Source organism: Sapajus apella, unplaced genomic scaffold, assembly GCF_009761245.1.
Source record: "Sapajus apella isolate SASKATOON/1434 unplaced genomic scaffold, GSC_monkey_1.0 scaffold36, whole genome shotgun sequence".
Lineage (NCBI taxonomy): Eukaryota > Metazoa > Chordata > Mammalia > Primates > Cebidae > Sapajus > Sapajus apella.
In genome coordinates, this window is record NW_022436976.1 from 22,998,941 (window position 1) to 23,012,972 (window position 14,032).

General features: G+C 42.7%; 1 long non-coding RNA gene across 3 annotated transcripts; it reads left to right on the forward strand.

Moving 5' to 3' along the window:
- Positions 1-856: 856 nt before the first annotated feature.
- On the forward strand, positions 857-13,518 carry LOC116563924. 3 transcript variants are annotated; one of them, XR_004274638.1, is made up of 2 exons: positions 857-968; positions 13,212-13,518. It is a non-coding gene; the product is annotated as an uncharacterized LOC116563924 (long non-coding RNA). The 3 variants fall into 3 exon arrangements; XR_004274637.1 differs by lacking the exon at positions 857-968 and adding an exon at positions 2,573-2,815; XR_004274639.1 differs by lacking the exon at positions 857-968 and adding an exon at positions 2,977-3,024.
- The last annotated feature ends 514 nt before the right edge of the window (positions 13,519-14,032 follow it).

Here is a 14,032-nt window from a genome sequence, read left to right on the forward strand (position 1 = left end):
CTATCCTTTGCTTATGTTCTAGGGTTAAGTGTGGAGGTTCTGGAGCCAGGTGACCCTGCAAAACTCTGGCTTTGTAACTTAGTTGTGTGACTTTGGGAACGTTACTTTGCCAGTCTGTGACTCAGTTTCCCCCTCCGTAAATTAGGGATCATAATAATATTGATTCTTCAAGTTGGGCTGAGGAGTAAATAATGTTTAGCCCCCTACTGTAAGTGCGTGCCGCCTACTGTAGCGAGTGCTACATACGTATAAGCTATTCATTTTCACCAAAGCCTGGTGAGATGGCTGCTTGAATAATGCTAATTTTGTAGCTGAAGAAAGTAAGCTTAGGGAAGTTACACAACTTGTCCAAGGTCATACAGCTGGCAAATAGCAAAATCAGGATTCCAAGCCAGGTTACCTAATCCCAGCACTGGGATATGCTGCCATTACGCTCTCTTTCCTATGCGGACATAGTTCTTTCTGGGTCTGTGTTTTGATAGACGCAGGATTTAAATTTCTTTCTTTGTTTCTTTTTTTTTTTTTTTTTTTTTTTTTTTGAGACAGAGTTTTTCTCTGTTGCCCAGGCTGGAGTGCAGTGGTGCAATCTTGGTTCACTGCAAACTCTGCCTCCCAGGTTCAAGCAGTTCTCTGCCTCAGCCTCTCGAATAGCTGGGATTACAAGTGCCTGCCACCATGCTTGGCTAATTTTTGTATTTTTAGTAGAGAAGGGGTTTCACTATTTTGGCCACGCTGGTCTTGAACTCCTAACCTTGTGATCCACCCGCCTCGGCCTCTTAAAGTGCTGGGATTACAGGCATGAGCCAATGTGCATGGCCAGGGATTAGCTTTCTAAAAAGAAGATTCTGCTAAACAGATCTTTCAAGAGCCTCAAAAGCAAGACTATTTCATGAGCCAACTCATAGTGACAAGCACAGCCCCTGCAAGTGAAAAGGGGAGCTCTTCCCGGTTAATTTCCATCTGTCAAGGTGGGATGGAATGGGTAAGCTTTTTTGCTCCCTGAAGTCAAAAATACTTTTTTTTTTTTGAGACGGAGTTTTGCTCTTGTTGCAATGGCGCAATCTCAGCTCACTGCAACCTCTGCCTCGTGGGTTCAAGCAATTCTCCTGCCTCAGTCTCCTGAGTAGCTGGGACTATAGGTGCGCACCACCATGCCCAGATAATTTTTGTATTTTTAGTAGAGACTGTGTTTCAGTGAGGCTGGTTTGAACTCCTGACTTCATGATCCTCCTGCCTCAGCCTCCCAAAGTGCTGGGATTACAAGTGTGAGCCACCGTGCTTGGCCAAAAATACTTTTTAAAAAGGAGTTTGTTGTGCCTTGTTGCATAATACTGAGCGGTATTTATAGAACATGAAAATGAATATGAAAACTTTTATTTTGATTCATGGCCTCTTAGAAGTAAGTGGTGCTTTCATTAATAATTCTGACTTGACTTTTTCCTCCCAGGTTACTGGAAGTTTTTAAATGTTACAAATATGTTTCCTACTAGGGTTAGGGAATGAAGAGTGAAGAGGTAGAAAGAAGGAGGAAGTACATTCCTAAAGACACTAACGCTACCCATTTCTTTTTCTTTCTTTTTTTTTTTGAGACAGAGTTTCACTTTTGTTGTCCAGGCTGAAGTGTAGTGGCATAATCTCAGCTCACTGCAACCTCCATCTCCGGGGTTCAAGCGATTCTCCTGCCTCAGCCTCCCAAGTAGCTGGGATTACAGGCATGCGCCACCATGCCCAGCTAATTTTTTTGGTATTTTCAGTAGAGACGGGTTTCTCCATGTTGGTCAGGCTGGTCACGAACTCCCAACCTCAGGTGATCCGCCCATCTCAGCTTCCCAAAGTGCTGGGATTACAGGTATGAGCCACCGCACCCAGCTAACACTGCCAATTTCTGTAAAAGCAATTCCATGTATTGAGAGCTGCCATCGTGTAATAGATAGCAGGGGGTATTCGGTCCTTGATACTGTTAATTAGATATGTAAAGATTGCATTTTTTTTGGAGTTCAATTTAAATAAAAACTTTCATTAAACAATATCTCTCAGTAAAAACTTAGGTCTTAGCAATTAATAGGCAAAACTGTGTACCTAAGATTTTTATTATATTGATTCCAAAATAATTAGGTTGGCAAAAAGCATTGTGAATATCTCTCCCCACGTTAATACAAAGTGCTGCTATCATTCTGTTGTTTTTTTTAAAGATGGCTGCATCTTACCATGAAATATATTTCCAAGTTTTGCCAAGTATTAAGGTGATTGATTTTATTTTTCTTACTAGGAATTTAGGTTTATATTACTTTTTTAATAGCCTGTTTAAATACAAACCTGCTTTCACAGGCCTCCTGCCGCCCAAAACTCTCCCTGTTCAGCACAGAGATTTCTTGCTGATCACATTTTCCCCTATTCTTTTCTTTAAGCAAACACTGAAGGCTTTCAGCAGCTGCCCAAGATATCACTTTAAAACCTCTTAAGGCAGTTTGAAAGGCTTCCAAAAAAGCATGACATTCAATCAAAGTTCAGCAAGGAAAGTTTTAATGAATAAACTTAGTAAATTAGAAAGCACTGCGGCAGAGTGATTAACTCTCATTTGGGCATTAGTGTTGAAATTAATTAAAATGTTTAAGCCATAGGAGGCAGGCTACCTCGTCAGGACCTGGCTCTGCCCTCGGAGTCAGTCTGGATCCAGGAGTGATTCATCTTACACAGATGAGAGGGGGATAAAAGGAAAAGAACAGTCAGGACAAATGTGTTTTCAATGGTGCTTAGCAGCAGGAGACCACTGGGACTTCAGAGCAATGCTGCTGGAGTGTGACATCATAATACGGTATGTACACTGTGGAGTGGAGTGAAAAGGACTTTGCACTTACATCCTTGCTCCCTCTCCTTTCGATTGGATGCCATGTATATTCATTTCTCTGCCAGGCAGAATGCTGCAATTAGCTGTCTTCAAGACCACTCACAAATTAGCTCTGTTTCCCTGACTCTTTTTAAACCTGCTTGCCACCATTGATGTTCATGCAGTGACACAAAGAGGTAGGCTTGGTGTCCTGGTGGATTTCTCTAAGATCAACTCCACAGAATGTATAAAAATATAATTGCTTCAAACAGACTCTCAGACACACAACAACGGATTTATTGTTAAATTCCCTTGACAATATGCAGGGCAGAAACCATCTTTTCAAGAAACCCAAAATGTCCCATTCCCGTTAGGTTTTAAAATATCTCGTAAGCTCGATTTCTTTCCAGAACTATGGGTCTGTGGATCTTCTTATAGAAACCCATTACCATGTGGCTGTTTAACAAATCCGTGCCGGCTTAAAATCATAAATGACAGCCCATTTCATAAAGAGAAAAGTCCTCTTTGACAGGAAAACAATCTCAGTTGGTTCTCCTTGGATAACAAACGGACTTGCTTCAGGCCCGGCACCATAGCTGTTTCTGAAATAGTGTGGCGATGGATTGCCATTCCTATTTCGGGGGTCCTAATTAAGGAGCTTTCAGAAATTAGTAACCACCTGCAAGTCTGCATTATTTCCACCAGGAGAAAATTATCATGATTTGCAAAGATCTACATTCATAACTTTAAAAACTGTCCGTCTTCCTTATGTTTTGCTGGTATAGATTTCTTGTCAGCCTCAGTGTCAGAGGTCACTGCCACAGTGTCCCTTTGGTACCCATTAACTATAACCAGCAAACTTGTTCACTATTGATCCACTATGTCTAAGTATCTATTATGGTGGATATAAAAGGTGGCTTCACATCTTTCTAAACAGATAATTCATAAAGGCCAAGGGGTCATGGCTCGTGATATATTATTCTTTCACTGTATTTGTGACTGAATGAACAAAGAGAGAGAGGATGCAAAAGGGGTGCCAAGGGTCATGAGTGTTAGACTAGAGAGGTAGAAAGTTGTGCGTCAATTGGACACATTAACATCCATAGAAATAATAAAAGGCATTAATAATATTTGTTCATGACCTCATTATCGATTCATTCTACTCAGAAGCAGAGGTTCCTAAGTGAATGAAGACAGAGTTGATTTTTACCACCAAAGTTCAGTTGCAGTTGAACTCTAAACTGGAAGTCAACTAGAGACAGTAAAATATATTCCAGTAGGCACATATTGGGTCCTGGGATTGATACATTTTGCGGGCAATGCATCATTTGGGGCAAAGCAACTGTTTGGGGAACAGAAGCCTCACATAGAAAGTGTTAAGGGTCTGCAGGGCCCCGATGGGCTCAGCACATCACCACGTTCCTTTGGGATTGCTTGATTCATCATGTTATTTAACCTCCGCTGGTTCATATTGAACATTCAGCAATACACTACAGAGGCCATTGCTAATGTTCCACACGTTCCCAGCTTAAAGGAAAGCATCTCATTAGGAGAACAATAAGGATCTAATGAGTGAGCCTTGCTCAGAAGTTAGCTGACATTGGGCTCATTTAATGCTGTTTATGGTCTTCTACCCACTGAAGAACCCGGAGATGGCGCGCTTTCTCAAGACTACAGTTTGGAGGAAAGTAAATTGAGATGAATCATGGTGAGATGAGATAGTTAAAATGTCATGCTCCATAAGTTTGAATGCATCCTTCAAGTTCTGAACAGTAAAATGCAACTGAACACTGAAACAAGAGAAACAAAGAAAAAGCAGATAACTAGCAAAACAAACCTGCCTTCTTGGACAAGGATGCTTCATGGGGGAACCAAAAACATCTTTTCGGAGCCCTCCTTGAATATGCACCAGCATGCACACACACACACACACACACACGCGCGCGCGCGCACGCGCACACACACACACACACACACACACACGCACGCACACACCCCCTCCCAAATTTCCTTCCTTTGCCACCAGACTTCAATACATTAAAACCTTTTAAACAACAACAATAAAAAAAAAACCTATTATGGATCAGGGATGACACATCAAGATTGTAAGATTTTATTTTAGAGACCAACAATAAACCACTAGCTTTATTTCTGTTTACAAATGTGAGCCAGTCCCTAGACTGGCTGGGTAAATTATAAATTGTCTCCAGTAAATGTGGGAGCCAGCAGTCATGTGTTTCTGAATCAGGATAGACCTTTTTAGCTTACGGAGTGTGTCAAGGAGAGGCTTGGGGGTTGGGAGGGTGGGATACGGGAGCTGCACAGTGGCTTCGCCAGTTTCTCCTTCCAGAACCCCATTCACTTCAAGTATCTACAAACTCGATGACTGGATATAAGTTAGAACATCCTAAGAGAAATCCAAGAATGACCTATTTCCTGGAAGCTACCAATCTAAGTGAATAGTCTAACCCTGGGGATAGCTTTTCTTCGTTATGTGAAACCCCAGTCATTGAGACAACTGAGGTCCTGGGGGAATTTTCCTTCAATGTCCGTGGTTCTCAATCTTTTTGTGAAACAATGACCCTTTTGAGACCATAACAAAAACTATGACCCCTCTCTTGAGAAAAATATTGATACACACAAAATTTTGCATATGTTTGAGGGATTCATAGCATTCCTCAGATTGCCACAGGTTAAGAATGCTATTCTAAATAGGGGAAGAAAGAAAGAAAGAAAGAGAGAGAGAGAGAGAGAGAGAAGGAAAGAAAAAGAAAGAAAGAAAGAAAAAGAAAGAAAGAAAGAAAGAAAGAAAGAAAGAAAAAAAGCATTGATAGAATTGCCCTTCCTTCTTCCAGAAAGAAAAAAAATCAAAGCTTAGAGATGAGCTAGCCATTGTAACCCCAAACTCCAAATAATATTGTCCTTAATAATAATAACCAAGTGTCATGTAAGTGGTCTCTGTGGACATCTCTAGTCTTCATAATAATTTTTATTTTTATTTAATGTTTGGAGATGTTGTAAAAAGTGACTACTGTTTCAAAATGTGACCTCTGTGAGGTTTAAAACCTACTGAATCAGATGAGATATGAAAGCGTTCAATATAATGTATGACTTAAAGCTATGTTTTTTAAACTTTAATAGGAAATGTCTGACTCTTAGATCACTGTTTCTAAAGCCTGGCAGACAGAAACATGTCTTTTAAAAAGGTCTAATTTATATACCAAATAGAGATCCAGCAGGTAGAAATGATGCCTTTCCTTTTTACCTTGTGCCAACCAGAATCTTTCATCAGCTTTGAATACACCTCAGCTTCGGCAATATTTTAAGCATGCTAACTCATCTCATTTATTTTCAAAGGTTTTTCAAGCACTGTGCTAGACAATGGGATACTAACATAAGCAAATCATGGTCTTTGTTCTTGAGAGGCTTATAGTACTGGGGCGGACAGGTGTGCGTGAACACCACCTACACAGCTATGGTGGGGGCTTAAACAGCATCCATTCCCTTCTTCCTCCCTCCTGACAGGATTCTCTCTGTCTCTCTCTCTCTCTCTCTCTTTTTTTTGGAGACAGGATCTCACCATGTCACCCAAGCTGGAGTGCAGTGGCATAATCCTGGCTCACTGCAACCTCCACCTCTCAGGCTTAAGGATTCCTCTCACCTCAGCCTCCCTAGTAGCTGGGACTACAGGTGTGCACCACCACACCTGGCTAATTTTTGTATTTTTCTGTAGAGACAGGTTTGACCATCTTGCCCAGGCTGGTCTTTAACTCCTGGGTTCAAGAAATCCATTTACCTTGGCCTCCCAAAGTGCTGGGATTGCAGGTGTGAGCCATAGTGTCCAGCCCAGAACTCCATTTTAACTTGAGCACCTACCCCTCCTGTACATAAGCTATGTGATATTAGGAAAGCTGACCCACACTGGACTATACCAGTCATGGTAATCCTATACATACCCTTGTCTGTAATTGGTTCAGGCAACATGGCTTCAGCCTATTGCTTAATTGGTGATGGTAATTGGTCCAGGGATGAGCATGTGACCTAAAGCCCTCATCACATCAAAGGGAAGGACAACTTCAGGGAAGGTTCTCTCTCTTCTCCTCTATGCATGTTGCCCCAATTGTTATTAGCAACTGTCTTGTTACCACTGGGGAGATGGGCCTGAGGACAAAACAAAGATATCTGGGATGGCAGATCTGAGAAAATTTCAGAAAGCCTGATTATATCACATCTGAAGCCCAGTCTACAATCCAAATGGCCTTTATGTGAGATCAATCTACTATTTTCTTTTTGTTTAGTCTTCTTTGGGTAGGGCTTTCTGTTCTATGCAGACCAAAATCTTCCTGACTGTCATCCCAGCTATTGGAGAGTGACGGTACCCATGGTATGCTACAAAAATCTTCAGAAAAAGCCACAGAGGGTGGACACAATCATTCTGGTGGGAAGTTTCTGGAGAAGGGGATACTTGAGCTGAGTTTTACAGGTTGAATAGGAGTTGGCTGAGCCCATATAAAGGGGAAAAGTGTTCTAAAGAGAAGAACAAGTGAGCAGAGGTGTGCCGGTGTCTTCGAGGTTGTTGGGAGAGCTGTATGGCTAGAGTGAAATGGGTATTCAGGGGATGTTTTGGAAGATGAGACAGAAGAGGTGGCAAGGGCTGGATCATGAAGGGTCTCACTTTCCATGTGAATGTGGATTTTCTATCAAAGGTAACTGGGAGCCATTGAAGGATGTTAAGCTAAGCGGCATGGTCAGTGTAGCATTTTAAACAGGTTGCTGGTGGCCCCTGTGGAAGGTGAGTTGGGAGTCGAAGGTGAGTTGGACAGTTCTGGAGAAAGGGGGTTCAGTTCGAGAGTCTCCATTTTGCTGGAATTCTCTGTCATCCTCTCCCAACAAGGGGCAGAAAATGTGGACTCTTTCTGGACAGTTCAGAGAAGGGAGCTGTGAAGGCTGATTCAGATCCAGGTTGGTGCTCAAGATATAGAACACTGCACAGGGTCTTAGAATGAGCCCCTTACTTGCTGTGTGGCCTCAAGCTAGCTGCTAAACTTCTCTGAGATTTCATTTCCTTGTCTATAAAATGATGATCCTAATACCTAACTTGCACTGTTTTGGTGAGTAAAATAACACTTATAAGCAGATAAGACCACTAGACAGTAGAAACTAGATTAAGGACTCACTGGATGACTGAGGGACTGGATGACATGAATGGTTTTTCCTACTTATATTAAATACGTGGTTATAGACTTCAAAACGGCAGGCCCAGCACTCTGGGAGACGTTCCCACCAGATGAACAAGTTAACCCTGCTACTTTTTGAGATAAGTTTAATTCTCATGGAATTTTTTTAAATGAGGGCAGATCTGCCCACAGGGATTACAGAAGCTTCTGCTCAGCCATTAATTAAAACAACATGCTTTGAAGCCCTGTGGATACGTAGCGCTCCATTCTTGGAGCTCAAGAGGAAGCATTATTATAAATTGCTTTGAAAGGAACCGATTAGGGGTTTTCCATATGATACCCACAAAGGGCATGAGAGATTAGGTTTTGGCCTGAACTCAAGGCAGGCCCAGTTGGTTTGGACAGCCTACAGGTACAGGAACTGAGAAAGGTGCCTGTCTGTGCTCCTTTTCATAAGCCAGATCCTTGGGTCTCCCAAGGTGACTGTGCCCATTCAGGGGTGGTAAGACAGAAGAAAGGGCTAGGGTGGGACAGTGGGGAGCTGGTGCCCACCTGCCAATGCTTGGAGGTATAACGTGCAGTGGTTGAGAGATTTGCCCTCAGAGGCATCCAGGTTTTTGAGTTCTGGCTTGCTCACTTACTAGCTGTGTGACCTCGGGCAAGTGACATAACTTCTCTGAGCTGTGACTTTTTTCATTTGGAAAAATGTGTTTTGTTTACTCCAGTTCTACAAAGTGGAGTAAATCTACTCCTAGGGTTATTATGTAGATTAAATAAAGCATTTATGTAAAGTATATAAGCACCATAGTTTACAACAGATGGTTCATAAACATAGGTTATTATTATTTATAATGAACATCTGTAATGTGAGGTCTGTCCATCAAGTAGCTGCTCCCTGATTTCCTTTTGGGGAATTACCTTTCCTGATTAGGTGTAGTCTTGGTGCCCTCTAGTGTGCTGACTGTCCACCTTAAAAGCTGAAAGGGTCCATGGAGGCTCTGCCCACCAGACTTTCCTTTTACCGTGTAGTACAGCCAAGATGTGAGCATGTCACCTGAGCTCAGCCAATCAGAGTCTCTCTCCTGAGACCTTGAATCAAAGCAAAGGTAGAAAACACAGTGAGGTAGTCCTTGAAGAAGACAGTCTTCACTTCACTTCTGTTGTGCCTCAAACCGTTCCTACTTGGTCTCTGTTCCCTCAAAGGGCCAGAGTCCATTTCTGTTGCCTGCAACCAACGAAATGAGACACCATTGCTTTCTGCCTCTAGGAAATGAGTGTTCCCCTTCACAGGCCGCTCCGCTGCTTGCCTCGTCTTTACTCCAATGCGTGGGGCACCGCCACCACGGCCCTTCCTAGAATGTTCCCCAAACACAGCCTAAATTTTTATAGCTTCATGCCTGTTTTCAAGATGTCCTTTCTGTTTGGATGTCTGTATTCAGCCCTCCTCCACCAACAGGCAATTCTAACTCATTCTTCAAGCCCTGGCTCAAATGGTGCTTGCTCGGGAAAGCTTCTGTGACTGCCCCTGACCCAGCAGTACAAACACATTTCATTTCTTCTGCTTTTTTCATGCTTGCATTGAAGCATTTGCTACATTTGCCATGTTGTCTCACAGTTAGGTGATTTGCTGCCATCTAGACGGTGTGCTCTTTGGGAATGGCCTTGTTCATTTTTGTGTCTCCAGTACCTAATTCAGAGCAAGAGCATGAAGCATTTTTGTTGAATGAATGAAGAAAAGACATTTCTTACAAATACATGACTTGTACAATTTTACATGCAAACACATGCAGGGCATGTCTAGATAATTTCAGAACAGCAGGCCAATTCTATAGACCACCCGGTTCTCCCAGGAGTGGTAAGAAACGCGTCCTTGTCTCAGTTAGCCAAATTGGATTTGTCCAAAAGTTCAAGGTCATTGTTTCAACTTCTTTGAGAGTTACAGAGCAACATAATTACATAACACTAGTAACTAAGTTTTCTATGGCCCTGACCACATCCCAAGCACCACATCAATATTAAGTCATGTAATCCTCATAGTAATCCTATGAAGTAGATTCTGCTATTTTCCTCATTTCAGACATGAGGAAACTTAGGCACGGTGAGGTCGAGTCACCTGCTCACAGTTACATGGATGCCCAGTGGAAGAGCTGTTTCCCGCCTCAGCCGTGCTCTTCCATACAATGCTGCCTCCTCTGAATCCCAGAGGAATGAGCAGACTCAGCAGTCAACCTAGTTTCACAGCTTGGGAGTTGGACGCAGGACAGGGGTGGCTGCATGTGGAGATCTGCTCATCTTGTAAGGAGCATTGACAGTGAGTGCCGGTTTGGCTAAGCAATAGCGGGGTTGTAATGGAGACAGAGCAAGATCCTTCCGTGACATTTGATCATTCCGAGCCCCAAAAATAACCCTCATGCCAGTAAGGGGTCACATCATTTGCCTTGGCTAAACTCACCCAGCTGGATTTGGCTGGCAGTAGAGGGTAGTTCAATGCTTAAGCTTTTAAGTCAGAGTACTGACTGTAAGGCCTGGCTCAGCTGTACTGTGTGTGATCGTGGGCTCATTATTTAACTGCTGAGTGACTCAGTTTCTTAACACCTGTAAAATGGGGCATAATAAGTCTCCATGTTGTAGAATACTTATGAAAATTAAATGAGATAATTACATGGAAATCACTTGGTATGTCTGGCACCTATTAAGTGGTAGTATTATACAAATATTAGTACAAAAAATTTTGCTGATTATGGGATATTTAATGACCAGTAGCATGTTGGATCTTTCAGGGAGCAATGAGAAGCAAAAGAGTAGGGCTGAAAAGTGAATGTCCACCCTCTTTGCCAAGCAAAGTACAGTCCTTAAGAATTTACTACACTGCCTGAAATTCCAGGTCTGGCCACCTAAGTTCTCCAAAGGATTCCACTGGACATGAGCACAAGACAGGGTTCGTAGTTTTCACACCCAGTAATCCAGGGCTGACAGCTCAATAGGATTATTTAGTGCAGCAAACCCAGCATCCTGTTTACTGGTCTTTTCCCTCTTCTGATTTCCAATTGAGAAAAAAAAAAAAAAAACCTTCAATGATAAATTTGGCCAAAAGGCTTATTTTATTACTGGTGCCTGTTGCGAAAGAGCTGATATTTCTCACAAATTCTGAGCTGTGAGTTGTGACAGCCAGTGCTTGGGTGAAGTTAACACCTGCCTCATCCTTAAGAAGAAGAAGCGAGGATGTGATTTGCCTCCCCAAATCCCAGGGGTCAGAGCACAACACATGTGCTCTGACCCCTGGGATTTTGGGAGGGGGATTCCCAATCCGCCAGTTCATTTAAGCTTCCAACTTCACGGATTCCAGATTCAGATACAGAGAGCCTTCAAATGTGTTCTATAGAAACCAAACTTCATTGTAAAGCTCTCTATTAGCTGCAAAAAAAACAAATACGTACAAATAAAGTATGTTTTAAAGTAAGAAATATATTCTCTTAATGCATCTATCTGTCTCAGCTTTTAATAACCCCAGTTTACATGGTTTGCAACTGAGACCCATTTCCTGAGAGGTCTTTGGGTTGAAGATTGGGGTAGAAGTGAGTATAGGCATAGAGGGTATTATTGTACTCCGGGAGCCTCCGACACACTTAGAAACACATGAATAAGCCCTCTCCATGGAGGATTCAATAGGATGAAAATAATCCTCATGTTACCCTCTCTCTATCCCTCATACCTGGGACGTGAGAATTATGCACTAAATAACGATCTCAAAAAGCAAATGGCACAGAATGTGGGAACCTCTTGGGATGGTGTGTAGGTGTTGTCACTCCACAGTTGGCATCAGGGTGAACTTCCACCACTGGGATATGGAACAATTTGTAATGTAGCAATCAATGGAAATATGACGAAGTATTCACTTAGCAGGAAACTGGTAACTGCAGGCATCACCAAACAGAACGGTATCATGGCATGTCCAACATCCCAAGGGATTCTGAAGACATTCAGATGACGACCGAGCACTAGGCATCTTAAGAAGCCCCTATGTGCCCCTTTGTGACTTGAGGTTGAAGTTAAAAATGATACCTTCTCCTCCACCTGTTTTTGAGCTACATGGAAGGGAGGAGTGGTATAAAAATGCAGCCTCGGAAATGTAAACACCCACCATGCTTGCCCGCTTCACCTCGGGTGAACAGCATTCGGCAGATTCTAATTAGGAAAATGTTCCACTGGGCTTTCTCCTCAGGGTGCGAGGGAGACCTGGGCTGTTGCCGAGCTGCATTTTGCATCGCCTGGATGATTGTAAAACTCCCTACTCGCCACCCCCGACCAACCAAGAAAACCCATCGGCTTAAGTACCAACCCCCCACCTCAGTTCTCATATACTTTCATCTTGTTCCCAGGATCCGCTAAAGTAAATAAGATGTCCACCCAGATAATGGAAACCCACCGGCTCTCAGTTAGTGCCTTTTCATGCCAATTAAACACATTTCACACAGTCATCGTAGATGCATCAATGACTGCATTCCAAGACGCCAATAGGGCCGCGGCAGACTTCAGCCTAGTAAATGAAATGTATTTCATGCGAGTTTTCTCTCTGTCTTATTCTAACCACTTGGCAACGGTCTCAATTGAAAACATTGATTCTGAAAGATATATATGAGTATATAAACTGATTAACCAGCTTATTTGCTGCTGATTACTTTACTAATAAAGATCTCAGAGTGCTTAATTTAAATTAATACTTCTTTAATGAAAATCCAGCTTAGAGCATAAAAACAATCTTGACAGATGCATTTATTGCGCAAATATACATCTATCTACGCCAAGCCAATTGAACATACAATCATATTTGGTTGGAGTTATAATTGATAATGATTCTACAGTTATGACTTGGGTTAGGTGTGTGTTGCTCCCCAGAGTTACTCTGATGGCCTCAAAAGGTCTTTTCATTTTGGAGGCTGTGAGGAGCCAGTGGGGAGCACATGCATGTATGTGAAGCAACCTCAGAATATTTGGTCACTTTCGAGATGAGGAGTAAGATATCCTTGCTTCCCCTCCCCCTCCCCTCCATCCTCCTCTGCCTTAAAAAGCAAAAAGGAGGGTGGCTGACTTTCCAGTGTAGTAAAAATTGGAAAGAGGACAAAAGGTGTCAAATGTTAAGACCTAGGGATTAAACAAAATTGGGTTATTGATTAACCAGTGTGTTGGTAATCTGATGTTTGTGGCAGCCGAACACCAGAGTCTCAAGCCTCTTGGAGTTTATGGGCCAATTTCTCCCTAGATGTGTGAGCTTGTTGTGCTGCCGTCAGTGGACTCACCAGCGGCCGAGCAGCTCAGAGTGACAGCGACTCAGCGTCTGGAAGCCCCACTGGGTTGTGAAATGAACAAGGCCCTCTGTGCCCCTGATCCAGCCCGGGCGAGCCCTGGGGCTCCAGAAGCGAGCACCTCCCAGCTCCTAAAGAGCAGACATATATCCTGCCTTTAAGACAAGACTACAATTGCAAATCTGAGAATATAAATTACACTTTCATCTTTCTTTGGTTTTCTTTCTTTTGCTTCAGTTTTCATTCCAGGATAAACTTTCCTGTCAAAGGGACATTTCTGATGTGTCAAATTCACCACTGTAATGAACAGGTTGACAAATGTGGAAGGTGAGCAGACATTTGGGTCTGCCGCAGCTGCCTGCAGCCAGAGGAAACCGTGACTTTCACAAGGATAACGAGGCTTTGAAAGATGGCGAAAATGTCGCCATCAACCTGCCCTTCTGCTACTTAGTAATTAGATAATTAGTCAGGCCCTAATTATGGGATCAGGGTGCAGGAAAACAATTAGCTGAAAGAATTACTACATAAAACTGAAACTGAGATTCCTGAAAACAATATTTAATTTTATGATATTAATATTTGCAGCAATAATGGGAGTCCTTGGCTGATGCCAGCCGAGTGCCTACGCTTCCTCTGGGCATCCGGAAGGCAAGTTGGGTATTCTCCTTCTGAGAGCTGGGTGTCTACATGAAAATGAATCTTGTGACACTGTCTTTTCAGAACCC